The sequence below is a fragment of the Rhipicephalus microplus genome, chromosome 6 (genome assembly GCF_043290135.1).
Source record: "Rhipicephalus microplus isolate Deutch F79 chromosome 6, USDA_Rmic, whole genome shotgun sequence".
Lineage (NCBI taxonomy): Eukaryota > Metazoa > Arthropoda > Arachnida > Ixodida > Ixodidae > Rhipicephalus > Rhipicephalus microplus.
Window position 1 is genome coordinate 100625283 of NC_134705.1, and position 5438 is coordinate 100630720.

At 42.6% G+C, this 5438-nt stretch overlaps 1 long non-coding RNA gene across 1 annotated transcript; it reads right to left on the reverse strand.

Moving 5' to 3' along the window:
• Positions 1–443: 443 nt before the first annotated feature.
• LOC119167436 (uncharacterized) lies at positions 444–4329 on the reverse strand. The gene is made up of 3 exons (XR_012883918.1): positions 4217–4329; positions 1662–1764; positions 444–1140 (listed from the first exon to the last, which is right to left on the reverse strand). It is a non-coding gene; the product is annotated as an uncharacterized LOC119167436 (long non-coding RNA).
• Positions 4330–5438: the final 1109 nt, after the last annotated feature.

The window sequence follows — 5438 nt, forward strand, 5'->3', positions numbered from 1 at the left end:
TAGATGGTTATAGTGGCGGTTTCTTACCATCAATGCTTCAATAACTTCAAATGAAATGCGAGACTACCTAGAATTTAGACGCTACACTATTAGCGTTTCTTTTCATTCCAACCGTACATTATATTGTAACAGTGACAGCAGTTGCACGTGTTGTTACCTTTTCACTTGCATAAATGTCAAGTGGACCGTAAAGAAACAATGCTTCACTGTCGGATTCAGTTTACCTGACTTATTTCACGATTGTTCCGCAGGTAGCTAGATGCCCCTCTACCTGCTCTGCTAATTTGTGTTGTTAGTTTCTGGTAATCCGGTTATAAAAATGTGCTTGACATTTTCTCGTGTGTGTACGCAATGTGAGGTAAGATGGTTCTCCTCCATACGTCAGGAATCCAGTTTGATAATGGATAGGTCCAGTATTTCAGCGCAGCCCTGTTTGGAGGCAATTATTCACGGCCCACTGAACATTTTTATTGATTTAAGTATTCCCTGCCAACAGTCATATTATTTATTTGAAATGGTTCATGCGTGTTTCTTTTGGCAAATCAAACTATCTAAACTCTTCTAAACCAGGAGAATCGGCTACAGGGTAGACAAACCCAATTAAGGGGCTCAAATTGATAATCGAGAGTAAATAATTAAAGAAATAGTGATTCCACAAGCTTTCCGTGACAGACGGCAGTACACTGCTCAAAAATGTGGTCACAGCTCGGGTGATGTCACTAACACCTGTAACACCCACGTAAGTCTTTTCCGTTGCGAGTGGAAGAGGAGCCTCTACTAACTCGAGCCTCATGGGGCTTCCAGTTGACCAAGAGTACGCTTGGAGTTTCAGAGAGAACCTCGTTAACTTAGCTCCGACTGTCAAAGTTCTTTTCACTCCACTGTACGTTATCCAGTTCATCACCATTTCAATGGGACCATCACTTACTACGTCCACTTCAAACATGGGCTGGAAGCTGCTGCAAAGCGTCAGCACTGGACCATACTGGCTAAGTCGCTCGAGTCCAGTTACGTTGCAACATTCGATGAACAAAAGTCCTTCGTACAGGCTGATGCGTTCAACGTCGCGCTCGTACGTTGATATATTGTTTAGAAAGTTGCTGATTGCAAGATATATGTCCAGGTTTCCAATTTGACAGTCTGGAAGAAGGAAAAACATATAATCAATATTAGTAAATGGTAATAATAAGTGAATATTTCTAGAGATGATATTGTTCTTGAGGTACTGTTAACAGTTTACCTACATAAAAGTTGTGCAAAAAAGGCAAGTTCATTGTTTGTGGTACTTCGGGTTTCTTCTCTAAAACTTGATAACAGTTGCATATGGAACTCAACAATAGCTAAAGCACATCTGATCAAGTGGTTTTTTTAAGTAACATAAATAATATTGTATTCCCCATCGCTAAAGTTAAGTTTATACTGACCAAGCACTTATTATATATATTCTGAATATAATCAGTTTCATCTGCGGTTTTTCACAAGCTAGATAGCTACTCACGTTTTGAAATAATGGTATTTTTATTTCAAAGGCATTCCTCTGTTATAAATTTCTAGAGTTTTAATTTTGATGGCATGTGCATGGCCTTGAGAAAAAACAATATTCTATCAAGAGTAGCGATGCGAGTTTGTGTCGCCCAAATTCGAAAATATATTCTGCCAACCTTTTTCTTTTGAAGTGGGAGCTACGATGACCATCATGGAGCAGACGAAAGCCCAGATAGTTAAAAATCGCATACCGCTTTCGTGGTCCTGAAGAATGATTGCCTGTAAAAAAAACAGTAAATACTGCGAATAAATACAACAGTGGACTTAACACATTCAGGCAAGTTGTTGACATATTGTATAAGGACGATAGTCTTCCATGGAATACGTCTAAGCAGAAATTTTTTTCTGCCTCTCTATGCGTCTGCCCCTGTCTGTCGTTCGAATCAGCCATCAGCGCGGAAGTATAACCCCTCGCATAGCGATCACGTGGTTTGATTTCTTGGTTGCTTTCATAATAGTGCGCATTTTCAGTCAAAAAGCAAATAATGAGCATACATGCGAGCAACATCCACACGTAAGTGTTATGTAGTATGTTACTACGTTTTTAAAATCGGCCACGGCTGGGACTCTATGTCGCGACATGCGCCCCGCCACGGTAGTCTAGTGACTAAGGTACTCGGCTGCTAACCCGTAGGCCGCGGGATCGAATCCCGGCTGCGGCGGTGGTGTTTCTGATGGAGACAGTAATGTTGTAGGCCCGTGTGCGCAGGTTTGAGTGCACATTGAAGAAACCCAGGTGGTCGAAATTTCGTGAGCCCTCCACTATAGCGTCTTTCATAACCATATGGTGATCTTGGGTTGTTAGAGCCCACATATCAATCAATAAACTTTGCCACGCGCGGGTCAGCAGCCCAGTACCCTAGCCACTAGAACACCGCGGCACCTCCCTTTGATAGTGCCTTGTAGAGGAGTTTCAACGGATGGTGCCTAACTGTATTCAATGGACGCTAATCCGACGTGATGCCTGTATCGTTGGAGTATATATAGGTAATGCTCAAAAAATGAAATGTGCAGTATTGCAACCACAATTGACATTTCATCAACATTACGCCTGCATAGAATCTTTTTTATCAATGGTTCCGAGACTTTGCATGGCTCTGTGATGAAACACTTGGCCGCCAGGAAAAACGCTTTGGTTCTATTCTTGCTGGGACCATATTGTTTGCATTCGTCGGCTGTCGGCTCAACGCTTCCGATATTGATCTTTCGTAACACTCTCAGATTTATATTACCAATTTCCGCCCTCGTCGCTCTTCGGTGAATATAAACTGGCAGACACTTTTCGCGCAAACAGGCATGCCATGGCCTATGGCATGCGAATATATGCCACAACCACACGTGCCTGGAGTAAAGGGTGTTACATCGTACGTGACGGTATTCTACATTGTTCATGTCGTATCCAGGCTTTAATATTATTGAACTGCTCTTACCCTCCCACACTAACTTTGATCTACCCTAAATCAAGGAGATGACCCAGGAGCACCCAGACGTAGGTGGCCAGATAGATAGATAGATAGATAGATAGATAGATAGATAGATAGATAGATAGATAGATAGATAGATAGATAGATAGATAGATAGATAAATAGATAGATAGATAGATAGATAGATAGATATAATCTATCTGGCACCCCTCGCGACCCCGCGTTCAAAGACGAGGGGCAGGCTTTTTTCCCTACTTTACTATTCCTCGCACATGCAATGCATGCACTTCAACTTTTAATAGCACCTGAACAATGTGAACACTTAGCGCTACAGCCTATGAAGGTGTACGCACTTCTCGAATGCACACTTGTATCGCCGCTTGTGAAGTTTTAAACACAAAAAATACCGTGGGATCCGTCCATCGTGCACAATATTCATGCGAGCCAAGGAAGAGCGGAAGGGTGTCTGCACAGTAAAGCAGTGTAGGAAGAGCTAGAGGGGGTGGTTGGTTTTACATGGTTGACACTCACGGCGCGCTACAATTGAGCCCTAAATGACACACTGTAGCACAAGTAGGTGCCTGTGTGTCCTACTCGTGTGTCCTACTCGTGTGTGTCCTACATGTGCTATACAGAGTGTCTTTTAGTGTTCAATTCTAGCACGTCGTGAGTGTCAACAATGTAGGAGACAAATCGCATTCGATAATTTGCGTACATGAACCAATCGAGAGCACGTACAATATAGACGTCCAGGGAACTATATTGTCTGCATCAGAGAAGTGAGTAAGAAGGACAAGACATGTCAATATCGTGCTTGTTTTCTTTTTCGTTTTTGTAGCTTATGAACCTGGCGTGTGGCCCCTTAAAATAAAGCGGCCACAAACAACAACACTGGGCCACCCTAAATGGCAGAACCCCGTATAAGTCTACCACAAAGAGGTTTCGGCGGCTTATAATCGAAACATGCTCATTAACTGAAAGTTCCGTAAAAAAGTTTGAAGCATTTACCGCCAGATTATTTATAACGATAGCCACGCCTGCGTTCGTACAAACACTGTGTTCTGCAAAACCCATAATTTTGCGAGACATAATGTCGCATTTTTGGCAGGCCTCCTTCGAAAAGTGCTCAGGAGCACTTTCGTATGCGCTCACGCGTTGAACATTTCGGCTTTTGAGGAGTGACCATCTAGGTTATAACTCTGTGTTTTAATAGTTAATAATCTAGAATATGCACGTGCAAAACTCACTTGCGAAGGGTCCTCGTACTCGCTCGGAGGTCTGGTGGGCCACACGTCGAGTTTAGAGATCGGAGTCCTTGCTTCCAATTGCTACTACAGGTAAACAGAGCGCTCTCTTCTGCAGACCTGCAAAGCTAAAGCCAGACTGATCCAGTGGTAAAGTCCACATGTGTGACTAACCACATGTGTGACTAGCCCAAAACAAGAACAAGCGCAGTCACAACATTGACGCACACCTCTTTCGCACAAGAGCTGCTCGGTTCGGTTTCAAAAGTGGGCTGATTTCAAAGAGTCACGCGGTCTTTCGAACTTAAAGCTTGTCATTGCTGATAGATTTTGGTGGTGTGCAGCGTGCTGAAACTGCAGGGCCGGTGGATGTCCACACATGTGGCCGTCGAAAGTGCGCTGCGCGGATCCATGCTTGTGCGTATCATTTTACGATTTGGGATGCTCACTCGATCGATGGCTTGTCGTGAACAGCCGTTTCTGATTTAGCAGTGTGGCCTTTTACCGATATTATTTGCCATTTCACGTCACCGCTATTCATTGTGTAAATGCCCGTTCATAACTGCAGTTGTCGTGGATAGCAATTACATTTCTGCGTTGTTAAGATCATGGATAAAGATCTGAATTCCGGCGTAGAGAACGTTTGCATAGAAACATTGCAGAATAGGGTAAAAAATCGAAAAAAAAGAAAGAAAGAGAAAATATAGAAAGAAAGAAACAAAGAGAAAAAGATAGAAAGAAAGAAAGAAAGAAATGAAGAAAGAAGGGAGGAAGAAAGAAAGAAAGAAAAAAGAAAGAAAGAAAGAAAGAACGAAAGGAAGAAAGAAAGAAAGAAAAAAAGAAAAAAAGAACCAGTGTTCCTCATTCGCTGCCATGGCCACTATGCGGCGCCTACTCACACTTCCACTTTTAAATGCAGGTATATGCCCCATAACTTGGATGCGGAGTTGACGGCCGCTGTAGCTCAGCGGCTAGATCATCGAACGCCTTTTTCTAGAGTCGCAACTTCTGTTCCTCCCAACAAAAAAGTTATTTTGTGTCAACTTTCCTTGTTCACATTTATAATAAATGATTGATTGATTGATTGATTGATTTGTGGGGTTTAACGTCCCAAAACCACTATATGATTATGAAAGACACCTTAGTGAAGGGCTCCGGAAATTTCGACTACCTGGGGTTCTTTAAGAGTGGACCCAAATATGAGTACACGGGCCTACAACATTTC